The sequence below is a fragment of the Melanerpes formicivorus genome, unplaced genomic scaffold (assembly GCF_026170545.1).
Source record: "Melanerpes formicivorus ecotype bairdi unplaced genomic scaffold, bMelFor1.0.p_v2 SCAF_43, whole genome shotgun sequence".
In the NCBI taxonomy this organism is placed as follows: domain Eukaryota; kingdom Metazoa; phylum Chordata; class Aves; order Piciformes; family Picidae; genus Melanerpes; species Melanerpes formicivorus.
In genome coordinates this window covers 4,918,837-4,937,927 of record NW_027142395.1, presented here as the reverse complement: position 1 = coordinate 4,937,927, position 19,091 = coordinate 4,918,837, and the positions used below count along the sequence as shown (strand labels likewise).

General features: G+C 39.5%; 1 protein-coding gene across 1 annotated transcript in view; it reads right to left on the bottom strand.

Annotated features, from left to right (window-relative positions):
• PRKCE (protein kinase C epsilon) overlaps positions 1–19,091 on the bottom strand; it is a 350,754-nt gene that overhangs the window by 195,355 nt on the left and 136,308 nt on the right. The gene's annotated exons all lie outside the window — the stretch shown is intronic.

Genomic DNA, 19,091 nt, shown 5'->3' with positions numbered 1-19,091 from the left:
GCACCTTGGCTTTATATGAACCTCATTGCCAGTAATGGCCCCACCACACAGATCAACCTGTGTACTCCTTGATGCCATACAGTCAAAGCCAGCTGCAGACATTATCTGGAAAACACTATGGTGACATGGCTGATGCATGGTGCCATTGTCTTGCTAGCCAGGAGTTTCACTTTATTTCACAGTTCAGCACACTTACTAACATCTCTCTTGAAATAACAAGATTTAAGTAATGGTTGACAGAAAATTATGAAGATAAATAACTTTGTCTTGTTTTACCTAATAGTACTGCTAGAAATATTTACTTGATTTTTAAACTGATGTTAATAAAACATCATATGTTTCAAATGAGTGAAAAGATAAGGAGCTTTGGCATATGAACAGATTGGAAATGGCAGATGGTAACAAAGCAAATATCCTAAGGAATGCAGAAAAACTTTACCAGCTCTTCTATGAAAGGTAAGCTCCCACCACAGCTGCAGACCTGCCGTTTAACCCCAACCCTAGGGATGTAAAACTCTGTTCTGCATCTTCAATTAGGCAGCAAAGTAATTCTCTGATCCAATATCTTTCCAAGCATTATTTAAAAATGTTAAAGCAGAAACAGATCTTTTTCCTGCTCAAGAACTAACGGCATTGATCTGATTTATAACTTCTTTAGAGCAAATATTGTCTTCCCAGCTTTCCAATTTTCTCTTTTCATCACTTTGATGCAATGAGCACCATACTTCTTAGAAAGGCTCTTCAATTTATGGAATAATGTAAACATGAGAGGAAATGTTTTCAGTGTGAGGGTAATGGAACACTGGAACAGGCTGCCCAGGGGAGCTGTGGATATTCCTCTCTGGAGATATTCAAGACTAGATGTGTTCCAGTATGATCTGGTATAGGCAATCCTGCTACGGCAGGGGGATTAGACAAGATGATCTTTCGATGTCCCTTCCAGCCTAACATCCTGTGATTCTGTGAATAAGCCTGCGTAATAACTGGTGTAAATTTAGTGCTACACCGAATGTGAGGTGACTGCAGAACATTAAAAAAATTCTCTCTGCACTGATAAAGGTGTAAGAGTCAATGATACATCTGCTTGAGTATAAGGTGACACGGACATGGTTTTCAAGTGAGTTTATCTGTCAAATTTCCAGAAAGAATTTTATATATATTTTACAGACATAACAGTAATAGTAATAATAGAAATAGTAATAATAGTAATAATAGTAATAATAAATACAAGTAAAATGCATCTATGACCTGACTCCTGGAAGAACCAAGATGCATGACGGCATCCATTTATCAAATTTACTGGGACATAATTTTGTTTTTATAAGACAAACAATTATGTGACACAGTACAAGAATTGTTCTTTTAGTGAAAATAGTAGGCAGTTAAAATCACCTTGATAAGAAAGATCCATTATATTCATACTCTTTAATAAATGTAAGATATTAAAGAGGACACTTTTTGCCACAATATCTTGGCTTTTCTGATTATTTCTTACACTTTAAATTACAAGTGTAAGCTTTCTGCTATTTTTATAAGATATCTTCCATGATTTTTATTTTTAAAATGCTTGTTATGTCACTTACTTTAAAAACTGTAGAACGATGAAAAATTAGCTGGTAGGAAAACTTCATGAGTTTGTTCTGGAACACCATTTATAGAAATGCCATTTTGTCATTTTTACCCCGAACAGAAATTCTGTGTGATATTTCCACCCTTACACAACTGAACTCATTATGCTGTTTCCATAACAACAAACAGCAGTACATGAAATTAGATCCCAATAAGATGGTGAGAAAATTAAGTTACAGCCTGCTAATGTGTCTCTTAGAGACTCAGTGAATGAGAAATCAAATCTACAAAGCTGGCAATGTGGGTACCTAATAATAGTGGTACAAGTGGTTAGTGTCTCATGAAGGGAATCAAGGAAAAACTGCCTCAGCTAATACCCATGAGGTAAGAAAAATCTCTCATACAGAGGCTGTATGGATGAACACATTTAACGCCGTGTCTTATCCATGAGTTGTCCAAATAGCAGACGTTTAATAAAAAGAAGAATAACCACTCTGTGGGGTAGACTGTTGGACAATAGCTTGTCAATTGGAAAATTTCTTCCTAACTCTTAAGGATTCCTACAGTCCTCCCTTTCTGTTCCAGAAAATACACACAACACGAGTTTTAAAACTTTTATAATTGTTTATAGGTGAAGAGTATGTGTAATCAATTTCTTTTGGATATTGCTTTGATTTTTGAAAACAAAAGAAGTGAACTGAGCCAATGACTGACCTTCTCTCAAAAGAACTTGGCCTTAGCACAACACCTACTGAATTCCAGTGCTAAGCTCTGTTGTCACTCTGTGTCAAATAATTCTAACCAGTGATCAGTGACACCATCTTCACACACAATATAGACAGGTGGAAAGTCTATTTCAAACCAGAAGTTAGTGACACACAAGTTATCTCACTAAAGCCTGGTCTGTCAACAATGACAGACAAAAGCATACCTAATAATTAAAATACTGCTACAAACTCGTAAGAGTAATGATCCTAGATCACACTCCTTCTGTCTTTCTCTTCTCTCCATCTTTCAACATCCAATGGCAAGCAACAATATAGCATGGTTCTGACTCAAAAGAATGGAGAAAAGAAAGATCAAAGTACCTAAATCTCAGTAAGAAACATCATTCTTCAGAACTGATGATTTACAGAATCATAGAATTGTCAGGGTTGGAAGGGAAACTCAAGGATCATCCAGTTCCAATCCCCCTGCCATGGGCAGGGACACTATCCACTAGATCAGGTTGCCCAGAGCCACATCCAGCTAGCCTGAAAAACTTCTAGGGATGAGGCACCACCTTCCTGGGTAACCTGTTCCAGTGTCTCACCACCCTTACGGTGAACAACTTCCTCCTAACATCTGATCTAAATCTACTCTCCTCTAGCTTGGATCCATTCCTCCTAGTCCTATCACTCCCTGACACCCTAAAAAGTCCCTCCCCAGCTTTCTTGTAGCCCCCTTCAGATATTGGAAGGCCATAATAAGGTCTCCTTGGAGCCTTCTCTTCTCTAAACTGAACTACCCCAACTCTCTCAGCCTGTCCTCATAGGAGAGGTGTTCCAGCCCTCTGATCATCCTTGTGGCCCTTCTCATGCTGAGGTGGAATCTCCCATGTTGTAGTTTATACCCAATACCTCTTGTTCTGTCATAGGGTGCCAACGGAGAAGAGCCTGTCCTCTCCCACTTGACAACCAGCCCTCAGATACTTACAGACATTTATTAAATCCCCTCTCAGTCTTCTCTTCTGCAGACTAAACAGCCCCAGGTCTCTCAGTCTCTCTTCCTAGGGCACATGCTCCAGTCCCTCAATCATCCTGGTCACTCTTATTGGACACTCTTGAGTAGATCCCTGTCCCTCTTGAACTGGGGAGCCCAAAACTGGATCAAATATTCCAGGTGTGGCCTCACCAGGGCAGAGTAGAGGGGGAGGAGAACCTCCCTCGATCTGCTGGACACACTCCTCTTAATGCACCACAGGATCCCACTGGCCTTCTTGGCCACAAGTGCACATTGCTGACCATGGATAACTTGTTATCCACCAGGATTCCCAACTCCTTCTCCATAGGGCTGGGCTGCTGATTTAAAAAATAAAATGAAATTGACAGAAATATGTCCTTACATTTTGAAGGCTAAAGAAGGTGAGGAGAAAGTTCTTCACTGAGAGAGTCGTTCGCCATTGGAATGTGCTGCCCAGGGAGGTGGTGGAGTCACCATCCCTGGAGGTGTTCAAGAGGGGACTGGATGTGGCACTTGGTGTCATGGTTTAATCATGACGACTGTGGTGACAGGTTGGACTTGATGATCTTTGAGGTCTCTTCCAACCTTGGTGATTCGGTGATTCTAGAAACTCTAAAATTACGCACAGTAGCCATATTTTTGTTTGTATTGCACAAACCCTTTTCTGTGCCAGGCTTCTGATGGTTGAGTTAACTATCAAAGCAGATGAATCCTCACTGCTGTGGAGAGACAAATCATTACTGCCATTTGGCCCCTACTTTCTTCTCTAATTTGAATGACCAAGAAGGCAAAATGGGTAGACTTTACATGTCTCTGTTACAAAGATATTCCTACTTCAAACAGGATGATGCAGAGCCACACAGAAGGAACATCTTATTACAATCTATGTCAGACATCTTTCTTTGTGGGAGACTGAATTATCATAGCAATAAAGTTTTCATCTATGGCCTATTGAAAAAAAAGAAAAGGTTCTTTGAAGCATAAAAATATATCGATTTAGGAACAGGAACTACATTTCAAATATGTACTTTACATGTCTGATATATTACAGGTTTCTTGCAAGAACTAAATTCCATTGAGAAGTTTCCATCACCTTATTGTGTGTTGCTCCTAAGCTTCAAAAGTACTCATTTATAAAGTATTTGCTGTAACTCAAAACAATGGTACTGTCCTAGTAGTATTCCCAGAAAGAGAGGCCTGGTCTTCAAGAAGTAATTGTGAGCCTATAAACTGAAATATAGTTCCTTCAGTGAAGAATTTGACAATTTGCACTAACAGATACATAAAACCAGTCCCTGCTCTGAGCCTGTTGTGATGGCCATAAAGGTGTATTTTTTCCCTAGTCCTTATAGGAGTTGCAATCACAATATCTATAAAGTACATAAGTATAAATTATTCATTCACACTGAAAAGCCCTTTATGCATGGGGGGAAGGTTTTGGTAGAAAGGCTTTCATGCAGGGATGTAAGTTCAGAGCACAACAAAAGTAGTTTTCTTTTAGGCTGAAAGCTGTCTTCAGAGGTAGCTCACTACATGATAAGCCGTGCACTTCTAGTGGATGTGAAGGACAGAGCACTTCATTCAAATTTGAATCACTTGATAACCATACCTGAATGCAAGTGTGGATCATGAGCATTTTCCAATAAATTAGTCTTGGGCACCATTTGTTTTTTGTAATGTGGTGGGTTGAAGTTTCCCCCCCATCATTAACTTTGCCAGACCGACTCAGTTAGAAGCAAATGAAGCTGTATTTACAAGCAAAATCTACACTCTACAATGCAATGCAATGAAGATGCACAAAATACACAGGAGTTACAATACTATACAGATATTTACAATTAATAAACAGCACAAGGATTCCCCTGGCCAAGGACTAGGGGAAGCTACTAGCTTCTCCCTCCCTGCCCCCTTACCTCCCCTATACAAGAGGGGCAAGAGAAAGGAGCAGAGAAGCTTAGACATAGCCAAGGCCAGCCAATAAGCAGGTTATCTCTCCTGAGCAAAGCAAAACAGCCAGAGATCAGAAGAGAAAAGGGAAGAATTGTTATGGCATAGCTCCTCTTATTCCAGATATTTATCCAATTAATTTGTTTAGAATAATTGTCTGTTTTCATTTTTACACCCAATAGTGATTTATTTATATTTTTCTACTTTTCTGCTCAAAACCTGTAACTATATTTTAAAGACATAGCCTAAAGTCACCACACGGGTACTAAATATGGAGCACAGATAGCTTCTAACATCAATGAGCCAAAGGCACATCTCAGCCTTTTGACAGTGAGGTTTCCTCTGGTTGACAAAACAGACACAGAGGGAAAAATATTCATCATCAGGGTATCAGAAAAATCAGAGTACCTGTGGTCAAAACAGCTTTCTGCACCAGAACAGAGCAGGTCATTACCACTGGCACACCCCTGTCAATTTGGCACCAGCCAAGCTGTGACGGACTGAAGCAACCCATGGAACTCCAATCCAGTTGCAAGGCCAGGTCAACATGATCTCGCTACAGTCACAACTGAGAGGTTGTAGACACAAATTAATTTCTATGGAGTAAAAGATGAACTGTTGAGGAATGGCTTGAATCTAAGGGACAACGATCACTGACAACAAACTTAAATTAACAGTTCATAAATAGTCCAAAATGGAAGAAGTTTAAGAACTTCCTATTTGCTTTAGGTCAAGAGCATGCATACAGCAATCATCAGATATAGCAGATAACAACACAGTAGAAAAAAATTATAATCAGTTCCTAATCCATTACATCTGAACAATATTTTTAATCTCATTTAAACCATCACAGTGGTTGATGGTGAAGAAAACAACTTCAATACACAAAACGACCAAATGTCTGCTAGGACAATATGCAGATATAAGACGCTTAAGGGATACTACTTTTGATACTAATTTCACAACAAATTATTCCTGCAGTCTACTGAGTAAGTCAAGAGAAAGGGTAGCTGTTACTCTGTACAGAACCACACATGCATGTAATTGCTTCACTAATATAAACTTCCACTGGGGGAAAAAAAAATAGTTTCTGCTCCTTGTTAAATGGTCTTCTTCAGCTTATTAGATAGGAGGCCCAAAGGTCTCTTCAGAAGAAAGAAAAAACAACAGGTTGTTGTATAACAATACCCTCACTTCACTTACTGCTTCAAGTTTCAAGCCCAGCAGTGACAACTTCCTAATGATTTCAAATACCTTACAATCTACAAATCATTGTAGCAGATAGAAATGACAGGTGTATTCCAAGGGAAGTCAAGATCTCTAAGTATCAGCACCCCTGCACAATTTCAAAACACTATTTGCTTATTGAGCAAATAGCTTGGTAAGTATCCAAGATCTTAAACCAACCACAGATAATTAATCTAAAGTTTTGATTTTTATACAGAGTTTTCAAACATAAAAAATAAACAGTGTCATCACTACTTCACTAAATTCAGTTTAGACCTTTGGAACCTTTGACAGAAAGGAGTAACTAAATCAACACAGCCCCCCCTTCCCAAATGAAAATAAAATAATAAAAAAGCTAAGGTACATGAAGTTTTTCTTCAAGTTGGTTTTTTGGGGTTTTTTTGGTTGGTTGGTTTGGGCTTCATTTTGCTTTGTTTTGTTTGTTTGTTGTGCTTGGGTTTTTTTCCACACTCACAAAGTTATCGTTGGTACTCCTATACTGGGCAACTAAAATTAAACCTCGAGAGGTTAGTAACTTGGCATGCACTCATCTCAGAAACAATTCTACAATTTCCACTTGCATGAAGCAAGCATAATTACACTGAAAAGAAAAATAAACTTTATTATTAAACCATTGTGGTGGTTTTAGGCTATGTCTTTAAAATTTAGTTACAGATTTCAAGCAGAAAAGTAGAAAAATATAAATAAATCACTATTGGGTGTAAAAAGGAAAACAGACAATTATTCTAAACAAATCCATTGGGTAAATATCTGGAAGAAGAGGAGTTGTACCATAACAATTCTTCCCTTCTCTCTTCTCTTCTGATCTTGGCTGTTTGGCTTCGCTCAGAAGAGATACTCTGCCTGTTTTGGCTGGCCTTGGCTAAGTCTAACCTACTGCTTCTCTCTCCACTCCTTTCTCCCTTGGCACAGGGGGATAGGCGTGCGGGGGGTGCGGGCAGTGGAACGGCAGTGGAAAACAGAGTTTTTGTGTTGTTTGCTAATTCTATACATCTGTATAGTATTGTAACTCCTGGATATTTTGTACACCTTCATTGCATTCCATCGTACAGTGTAGATTTTGCTTGTAAATACAGCTTCATTTGCTTCTAACTGAGTTGGTCTGGCAAAAGCTAATGCTGGGGGGAAACCTCAACCCACCACAACCATGTACTACGAGTGGCACTGACTTCCTCTACCTCTTTTCTTTGGTAAAACCCAGAAATTGCTGAAAGATGGATGCTTTATTTTAAAAGTTTCATTGAATATAAGCAGTATTACTACTTAAATTTAACCTGCCTTTTTGCAAGTGCCAGTGCTGCTTACTGCCTTTGCACATTTCTGTACTTACTTATGTGCCATCACTAGTAATGTAATTTTCTAAGAATCATCTTTCTAACAGATTCCTGTGCTGCTACACTAAAGATGATTAAGTCTATCAAGGAAGCTGTAGAAGGGGTACTATTAATACTGCATTCATCTTGAAAGCACCACATCAGCAAGCTATAAAATATTAAATATCTATAGGAAAGGTACTGCTAGATAATAAATTTTATGTCAAGAAATTAAAGCAAATACAAATGCAAGAAATTAAATGCAAAACAGCATTATCAGGCAATGAATAACTTATAAGATGTAACAGTAATCCAAATACCAATAGATTAAATTTTTTTTAATCCAGTGAGAATGTTGATGAAGTAAGTTGCAACTCCAAAACTAGAGGGAAGAGCAAGAATACAGTTAATATAACTTCACTGTCTGAAAAAGCTCAGTTCAGGTTTTTAAAAAAAATCTACCTCCTCCAAACTGCAATACATGAAGAGTAAAGGACCTTTGTTTAAACAAACAGTTTCTCTGGTCCAGTACAGAGTTTGATTCTCAAAAGAATCACAAAACATTAGAGGTTGGAAGGGACCTCCAGACATCATCAAGTCAACCCCCCCTGCCAAAGCAGGATCACCTAGGGTAGTTCGCACAGGAATGCATCCAGGTGGGTTTTGAGTGTCTCCAGAGAAGGAGACTCCACAACCTCACTGGGCAGCCTGCTGCAGTGTTCTGTCACCCTCAGCTCATGTTGAGGTGAAATTTTCCATGTTCAAACTTGTACCCATTGTTTCTCATCTTATAATTGCACACCACTAAGAAGAGGTTGGCCCCCTCCACTTGACACCCACCCCTCAGATATTTATACACATTGATCAGCTCCCCTCTCAGTCTTCTCCATACTAAACAGCCCCAGGGCTCTCAATCTCTCTTCATAGGGAAGATGCTCAAGTGCCCTCATCATCCTCATGGCTCTCCGTTGGATTCTCTCCAGCAGGTCTCTATTGCTCTTGAACTGGGGAGCCTGAAATTGGACACAGTATTCCAGGTGTGGTCTCACTAGGGCAAAGTAGAGGGGAAGAACTTCCCTAGACTTGCTGGACACACTTTTCTTAATTTACCCCAGGATACCACTGGCTCTCTTGGCCAAAAGGGCACATTGTTGTCCCATGAAGAACTTGCTGTCCACTAGGACTCCAAGGTGTTTCTCCATGGAGCTGTTTTCCATTAGGGCAGCCCCTAACCTATACTGGTGTCTGCAGTTATTCCATCCCAGATGCACGACCCTGAACCGATGCAGAACTCTTACTGAACTTCTTGAGGTTTACCTTCACCCAGCACTCCAGCCTCTCCAGATCTTGTTGGATGGCTGCACAGCCTGATGGGGTGTCAGCCGCACATACCCCCCACCCCGCCCCCTCTAGTTTAGTATCATCAGATTTAATCTATATTGAGAGCACAGAAAGAAATAAATTCATGCCCTTCAGTCATTCTGAAGTCAACTCTTCTCCCTTGTGGGTTCCCTAACAACAGTGCACAGAGATGCTGGTTTGGTGAGCTTAGAATAAAAGCAAAAACCATGGTTTGGAGAATTTAACCTAAAATATATTCATGCCAGTTGGTATGCATAGACAGATCTTCCTATAATTGTAATGAATCTGGAATTAATCCCCCATAAATAAATAAAATTTAAAAAAAAATAATTAATTTGTAGTGGGTTGAGAGAGAAGGCCTAGCTTTCCCTCCCCCACAAAGAGGAAAAAAAAAACAACACAGCTAGCTCAGTCGAAGAAGTAAAAGGGATGCTATATTTACAAGCAATGTGAAAATGCAGGCTGTATATATACACAATATATACAGTATTTACAATATATGTACAGAAATATACAGCGAGGAAAAAAAAGAATACAGGAACGAAATTCCCTCCTCTGGACGGAGGCGGGTTCCCCCCCATACACCCACTCTCTCCCCCTACCTCCCCTTTTTCCCAAAAAGGGTTAGAGAGAGAAAAAGGCAGTTATTAAGGAAGAATGGTTTTAGTAGGCCTCATGCGAATTAATGCAGAATTAGTGCTTATCTTATCCAAGGTCGCTCTGGCTAGGTGCCCAGAAGCAGGCAAGCTGGAAAAGGGAGAAGGAAAGGAATGAACTGAGAAAAAAATTCCAACTTCACTAAAACTTAAAAGCTGTGTTCTACCAATCTACCAATGAAATTTGTTTAGATCTGTCTTTGTTTACAAAATATTCAGCCAGAGTGTCCCAGCACTGCCCCTTTCTTAAAGGCACAGCCTCAACTGGTCACATAATTCTTAATGCAAAGCAACCATAACAACTTAGTTTTTGGAAACTGCAATAAACAAGGAAGAACCTGACTGATTTTCATTAAAAATTTTGACCACAGGTTCAAGTGAATCTTGTATCAGTTCTCATTCCTCTCAGCACTCATTTAAAAATGAGAAATAATCTAATAATGGAGCACAGAAGAAGTTTTCTCCAAAAGATATCCGTAGCAAAAGAGATTTGAAAATAATTTAGCTCTGAATATAAATGCTGAGTATGTAATTTAATGCAAGTAGCATTCTTTACCAACATAAATAATTCACTATTTCCTGAGGATTGTCTCCTCAATTTTTTTTTTTGCAATGGAATGACAGAAAGCACGAGCTCTTCAGAACCATCACAGCTTTAATGTCACCTTTAAGAGAGGAAACCCAATGCCTAGAGAGCCTCTAATCAACTAATTCTTAGGAGTACGGAAGGAAAAACATCCTCTTGATCCTTTTTGCATCCGCTTTTTCTTCTCCTAGTGCATTATGTACTAGTTAACACAGTAAGAGTATGAGCCCCATATGCATTTTATATTATTCCTCTTGCAAGCCCTCAGGCTTGGACTTTCCAAAATGGCTGACGTTATTAAGTGCTCCTGAAAGCTAAAACGCTTGGTGCTTCAGCACGTCTGAAAATCATCTTCTGAAAACCAAGCTGTATGTCAAGAGCCTAATTAATTTGATGCCTTTTGGAAGCAATGGGAGCTGCCTTATTATTTGCTTTTACTTTGGATAATGTTTTGCAGGAAATACAAGGAATTGCTGGTGAAACTGCTCCTGTAACAGACATGCTCATCCAATCTGCAAAGTAGTCTATGGGAAAACTACTGTGGCAGGTTACAGACACAGTATAATTAACTTGGAAATAATTTCCAGGACACTTCATACATTAAAATCTGCAGATTTGTGTGCAATTTATGAATGTTGCAGTATTTTCCCTGTGACCAAATACTGTGCTAAGTATCAGCCATGCTGGCTATGATTTCCTGTGACTAGCATTAAAAGTGATTGCTTCTTGGTTTTACTGAAGCTCTCTCAATTTTTTCTCAGGAAGTGTTTACAGAAATACATGTCCTAATGGCCATTACATATGGCCCTCCTATGTTTTCAATCATTATTGTAGTGTGATAACTAGTGATAATCTCCCAATGCAGAACAGTCCTGAAAGGAGATAAAAGACTTTTTTGCCCCAGGAAAATCCTGCACATGCAACAACCAATTAGAGTATTAAAAATTGCAACAGCAACTCCCCCCCAACATACTATGAACATACTTGGTTATCAATATTTTTAACACTTCCAGCATTGTTGCTATACCCCTTTCTTAACATCGTATTTGCTCATTGTGCACTGCAATGGACTTGGTTTTGTAGTACCTGATAATCATCTTGCATGGGTGAAAGCCTTGTGTGCTCACCCATGCCAACAGCCCCATTCAAGCTATGAAATACAAGCAGCCTATTTTGTTACTTCCCTGTGGTGGGTTAACGCCCATTCTGCAAACAAAAAAAACAAAGCAGGGTGGAGGGCTTGAGGGTACTTTGCACTCCCTGCAGGGCGTTTTCCCCCCCTCTCAGGGGAAGCTGAGTCTGTTCCACTCCCCCCTCCCTACCCAGCTAGGGTATAAAAAGCAGGGCACTGCAGCTATTAGCTCCTTTTGGGTCCTGCATCCCCTGGATGAGAGCTACTGCGGCTGCTTTCCTGCTCCTCTGCCATGTGGTCGGGCCTGACCCTTTTCCCTGCTGCCTCCGCGCCTCTTCAGAGAGAGAATGGTTTTATATTATTCTTTCTGTTGTCCCCCTCCTATCCATCCTTGTTCCTTGCCCTTGTAAACCTTACCTGTTAGGGTTATATACATATTGTTCAAAGAAAACTCTTTACCTCTCTACTTCCAAGCCGACTCCAAATTATTGTTTGGTGGATTTGCTCCTTCCTTTTTTTTTCCCTCTCTGTTGGGAGGGGAGAGTGGGGGAGAGATTCTCTGAGAGATTCTCAGCCTTGCCCCCATCTGAACTCTTAACTCCCAGTTAAGGCTCAAACCACCACATTCCCCTGCCCAGACTGATAGCAAAGGACTAAAGAAAAGGTGGAGGAACTCCAAACACTTCATCTTCTGTAGAAAGATTAGTAAAACTATTCATCATGCTTAAAATACATAAGGACTTCTGAAAGCTAGAAAATAGGCTTGCATCCCCCATAAACCAAACTCTGGTTTAACAATCAAACTGTCTTAAGTTTCAAGAATTCAAGGTTGGGCAGAAATTTAGAGGTGGAAATGAAAGTTCTGGGGATTTGCAAATGTGGCTAAGCAGATATGGTCCATTAATCATCTTTCCAAAACCCTTGTTACCTGGCCAATGATTTAGCAAAATAGGACCATACAAATAAGTTAATTCAAATTACATTTAACTGAAATGAAGGAAGAAATTGTTCAGGTTCTCTTGTAAACTCAGGAAATAATTTCAACACTTCTGAAGCTCATTTGATGTTTGTAATGTTTTCGTTGCAACTATTTGAAAGGCCTAAAAAACCTGTGCTAGAAATGTCAATATGAATTGTGTTCTACCTACTCATGCAGTATTCTGCACATTTGACCTAAAAAACTCCATTATACAAATTGAATCTTTCTGCAAACACGTTGCATAATGCTATTTTTCACTCCAGAACCTAAAATCCCTGATCATTATAAGGAAAAATGTCTTCTATGTTACTTCTGTGTAAATCAAGAGATAAAACCTCTCCCAACTATACTAATTTTCAACCACCTACGTTCCCCCACACACACACACTTCCAGTTTCTGAAATTTTGCTCTATTATTGCTAATCACAGACATGGATTTCACTTCATGCTACAGGTTTTACCATGAGGCTCCTTGCTTTTTGGAGAATGGAGAAGAAACTAATTTCCAGCAGTATAATCAAGTACAATGTAAAGGATATGAAGAAACATTTTGATATTGTGTGTGGAATTATGTATCATTATTATGTCAATTTAAATCATGCATAGGAAGTCCACAGTCTACATTCCCAGAGATTCATTACATTTTTCAGCAGTCGGCTCTATTAGACACTGCCAGCCACCATGCATAAGTGGTATGATTGGATTCTTCTGCACACTGCACTGTCAGTTTGAGTTACAGCCATATTATTCAACTGCAAATACCTTTTTTTGGCTAAACACTCTATTTGTATATTTAGCTGAAACTGGGAGAGCAGCATCAAACATTCTAAGGAAGAATGGATTAGACTATTTCTGTTATGTTGGTAGGCAAATTTCTTGATTGTGTGAAGCACTCTACCTTAACTACAGCACTATAAAAATATATTATCCCCCTTTTGCTACTGTTAGGGACAGTACAGTCATCAGAATTATTTCAAACTGACAAAATGAGTCTAAATTTTTACAAATGTTTAGTTGCCAACTTTATAAGAAAGAGAGCATTGTAGTGGTCCAAAAAAGATGGCAAGTACAATGTAAGTGCTTATCTACACAGAGAAGCAAGTTGGAAGGGCTGTTCCACATCAGTTCCCATAGCAGATGTTCTTATTTCAGAAAAAGTGCTTTTTTCACAAATTAAGAAAGAGTAGAAGCCAAGGCACCCTGAGGCTTTGGCTACATTGAGTAATACAACCCTAATAAAGAGTCAAAGTGAAAGAGTCACTGTTTTTCAATGTGTACACTAGAGTATTTCACAGGGTTTTAATCTCTCCACCCTTTCCTTTCTGCCAGTAGATGACTCTGGAGTGATTTATAAGGAATGATTAGGATGCACAGTTTTACAGACAAATGAGGGCACCAGGACTTGAACAGAAGAAGATTCAACCTTCTGATCCAGGAGACCTTACCAGCAAAATTCAGACAGGCCATACAACATGGCTGCAGGCCACCATCTACAGAGGGAATTGATCTGATGGGAGGAAATCTTAAGGTTTCAAGACATTGCATAGGAAGGCCAAAAAAATTCTATTTCGAACATGAACAAAATTCCACCATTTAAAGACAATAAAAATAAAACTCTGTGGAAAAATAATTAAAGTGCTCATATTAAACAAGATCAAAATAGGTAAAAAAACCCAACCAACCAAAATCCCCAAACAACCCCTCTTTTCTCCCTCATTTTGTTGTCTTGTTTTGCTTTTTTCCAAAAGAGGTACTGAATCAGATTAGATTTTGTTCTGCAATCTAATAAAAATAAAATACATCAACATTTCACTTCATTGACTTCAATGTCATTTTGACTCTGTATTTTCAATCTCCCTTCTACTTGCCAATGAAATAGACTGGAAAGGAAAAAAGAAAAAAAGGAGGATGAGCAGGAAATGTAAAGTCTTTTAAAGATGTGTCAAAAAAAAGTTCATTTTTTTGCCTAAACCACCCCTTACATTTAAATGCAAGAAGAGCTCTTTTGCTTTTACATAATCAGTTCCAGAGGCTTTTGATTTCTTTTTGCCCAGCCAGTGAAATGATGTATGAGCATCATGAATTCAAGAGTACCCAAGGGAAAAAGAGACTGTATGAGTCCTGTCTATATCTTAAATAAGTTTCTTCTCAAAACGGCTGTATTTCATAGAATCAGTAAGGCTGGAAAAGACCTCAGAGATCATCAAGTACAATCTATCACCCAACACCTCATGACGAGTAAACCATGGCTCCAAGTGCCACATCCAATCCCTTCTTGAACACCTCCAGTGATGGTGACTCCACCACCTCCCTGGGCAGCACATTCCAATGGCAAATCTCTCTTTCTGGGAAGAACATTCTCCTCACCTCCAGCCTACTCCCCTGGCACAGCTTGAGACTGTGTCCTCTTCTTCTGGTGCTGGCTGCCTGGGAGAAGAGACCAACTCCCCACCTGGCTACAACTTCCCTTCAGGCAGTTGTAGACAGCAAGAAGGTCTCCCCTGAGCCTCCTCTTCTCTAGGCTAAGCAACCCCAGCTCCCTCAGCATCTCCTCACAGGGCTGTGCTCCAGACCCCTTCCCAGCCTTGTTGCCCTTCTCTGGACAGTTCAAGTGTCTCAATGTCCTTCTTAAATTGAGTGGCCCAGAACTGGCCAGAGTATTCAAAGTGTGGCCTACCAAGCATCTGAAACAGTACTCAAGCTGAATCTCTTTATTTTTATGTTTTTATCCCTTCATTTTTATGTTACAGGTGTTCTTTCTTTGAAGAGTTCAGAAAAATCAAGAAAAACAGAAGAGCCCTCAGATCCACCTCAGGTGGATGGGGTTCATAATTCAAATGAATGGGTACCTCTTCTTCAAGACCTTGCGGTATGCACATAGGAAGCAACAACTAGTGTTGTAAACAAGCCATGCATAGGAGTGAAAGAGTTCCAGAATTTTTATTTAAACTGCAATTTATTTTAGGGTAAAAAAAAAAAAAAGTAATGCAAAAATGCAAATTACTTCCAGAATTGTGATCAATACAATTTAACCTGACTGCATCTAAGAATCAGCATGCACTTTGGGTTATTCTTGCTTTGGTGGCAGCTTGATGATCCTCGAGGTCCTTTCCAACCTAAGTGATACTGTGATACTGTGATACTGTGAACTTCTTTATGATGAGGGTAACAGAACAGTGGAACAGGCTGCCCAAAGAGGTGGTGAAGTCTCCATCTCTGGAGTCATTCACAGCCCACCTGGATGTCATCCTGTGCAATCTGCTCTAAGTGAACCTCTTCTGGCAGGGGCGTTGGACTAGATGATCTCCAGTGGTCCCTTCCAATCCCTATCATTCTATGATTTCACCTTTTATGCTGTCACATACAGGGACATCTGCAGATTTTGGAGCAGCCACCAGAGGGCTCCAGTGTTTCTTCCTTTCAGGCTAAAAGAAACCCAGAGTTTAACTAAAATTAAGTTTAAAAAATAGAATTAAAAGATGAAAAATAACATACCATTATAAAGATCTGAATAAGACACCTCATAGATGCAGAGTTTATTTAAAATAATGTAAAAACTCCCAGATTTTGAAGACTGCTGTAGTTGGTCAGTAACGAAGCGTGTGCAACCTGTAGACACTTCAGTGAAATGAAAAGTCTAATTATTATGTCACCTGGTGAACTGCCTCTCCAAAATAACCAAAAATAACTTTAAAAAGGTGGCTCCAATAAAAAGCAAGCAATAAAACCTCACCATGACACAACTAAGACACCCCAAGAGTGCAAAGGAAAGCCTCAATGAGAGGCTAACAAAGGTCTAAAATTTATTTTCTGAGGACCAATACTTCCATCTGCAGAAGGAACTTTGCCTTTCCATGTAATGAGTTAAAAAAACCCACGAAGTAAAAGCCCAAACTAGTACAACTCTGAGCAAAGCAGTGAAATAACACATGAAGACTCAGGAGTAGTTTTAATTATTCTTATATTTATAATAATATTAATTTATATACACAATTGATTGTATTCCATTTCACAAACCGAAGGGAATTCATTGGTAACTGTAAACATGGAAATCTATGTGAAAGGTCTGAACGGTGTGAACAGATACAAATCAATTCATTCAGAACACATAACAGGAAAGATGGCAGTTTTCAAAGACTGTGTGACAAAACTGCACTCCCTGAAATCCAGGTAAGGTGTTGCAGGGAAACTCTAGAGCTCTTTCAGCTGAAACAATTAAAACAGCTCGCATTAACAGGCTCGAGCCTACAGTAGCAACTTTACTACTTTCCTATTTCTCACTTCTACTTAGCACTCAAGCACAGCCATCAGAGCTGCAGCATGGAAATTATTTGCCCAACAGTTGGAACGCACAGAAAGCTGTAACATATTGGAACAGGTTAGTAATATGAGCAGAAAAAATAGCTGAGGAATAATACCTTTAGGGCTGCACATTTACAGTTCACCATGTGGGACCAATGAAGGCTGTGATTTAACACTAAAATGGGTCCTGCACAATTTAAAACAATTGTTAATAAACCATAGTAAGATTCTGATGAAGAAGAATGACTGGCTTATAAAGGCATTTTCAACTCAGTTTGCATTTGCAGTTCTGTACGGAAGCAGCTGAGGGAACTGGAGGTTGTTTAGCCCAGAGAAAAGGAGGCTTGGGAGACCATCTTGCTCTCTACAGCTGCCTGAGAGGAAATGGTGGTTGGTCTTTTCTCCCAAGTTAGGAGCAACAGGACAAGAGGAAACAGCCTCATGTTGTGCTGGGGAAGGTTTAGGTTGGACATTAGGAAAAAATTCTTCCCTGAAAGAAGTCAAGCCCTGGAACAGGCTTGCTTTTACACCACAGACATTGTGGAATCAACACCTCTGGAAGGATTTAAAAGACATATAGATATGGTGATGTAGGTTTGGTGATGGACAGGGCAGTGCTGGGTTAATGATTGGACTCAATGATCTTATTGGTCTCTGCCAACAAAAACAATTCTGTGAAAAAGTACTTTATCAAAAGTACTTTCTTAACACAAAGGCAGAACAGAAGCAGTTTATAAAATTGAGGAGCCATTTTCTAAAATGTAAGTAAGAATTCACAGAAATAAAGCAAAATAAAATATGTGCTTTAGTAAACTACTTGTACGATATAGAAGGAATTTCTGCTCCATTATTAGTAATAAGCTGAAAACATACATGCATGTAAGAGCTAAGAGACACTTGGTGTGATGCAGTGCACTCATTTTCCTGTTCAACATTTAATACCACTTTGTATTGAAAAGGTGAGTCAATTCCTCACCTTCTGATCCTCTGGTTTTACAATATTTCATACGATGCAGTAACAGCAGCATTTTCAGAGGCACTGTGCAGGCAGAATGCAACTGTGCTGGGTTACACTCATCCTGGGTGGGGGCTGAAAAACCCAGCCCACAGGTGGGCAGAGACAGACTTGGCTTTCCCCTTCCCAGGAGGAGAGGTCCCCTGGGTCAAATGTGGTCTATTCCACTCCCCCATCCTGCCCAGCAAGCCTGTCAAAAGGGTGGACATCTTTTTACTGCTCTTTTGGTTTGTTTTTTTTGCCTTGGCTGTTCAAGCCTGGTTTCCTGCACTGACCATGTGGTTGGGCCTGGTTTCTCCAAGCTGCAGCCACGTTCTCTGAGGGACTTGAATCCACCTACATCCAGGGAATACAAGGCTATTCAGGCTTGATTTTGTATATTTTCCTATTTATCCTTATCCCTTACCCTTGTGAACCCTCCCTGCTATTGCTATATATATATGTATTTTGTTAAAAAAAATTACTTCTCCTACTTCCAAACTGATTCCAGACTATTTCTTTCATACATTCATCTTCTTCCCTTTTCCCTACCCCTTTTTTACCTTTTCCCTTTTTTTTCTTTCCTTACTAGGGAAAGGGGGTGGTGGTGGTGGTGCAGGAATCTCAATCTGCTATCACTAGAGCTTTTAAACTCCAGTTAAGGCTCAAACCAGCACAGCAACACAAGCCCTGTATACTTTTTCCTCCTGCAAATGCTGTAATTGCTCTTCCATTATTAATGCTGACTTAGGATGTCCAAAACCAGGTGGTTACTGGACACATACGCTACTTAGGCCATTTACTGTTTCTCTGATGATATCAAAACACAGATCAATTCCCCATTTACCTCCTTGCTACAATTGCTTCATCAATATTCATAAGATCCAAGAGCCTGATATTGATTACTGCATCTGATGGACTCATGCAAAGTCATCACGACCTCTGAAGCAGTTCTACTTTTGTGACTTATCTAGATGCTTATTAATATGTTTTGTGATATTGCTGCTGATGCAGGAGCAAGCAGAGCAATCTTTAACTGTACTCTGATAGGATGCACTGTTTCCACACCTGTATGGGATGTCACACAATACTAAGAGCTCTGTCACCTTATCCCCAACTTAACAGGAGCCCTTGTTATCACAGAGCAGAAAGAAGTAGTTAATATTAACTGATCATTATTAACATTCAATATGGAAAATGAATCTGATTGCGCCATAGTCGCCTTCTGCAGTCAGCTGGGTTATTTGGATATTTACATAATATTGAGTTCCTGCTAACCAA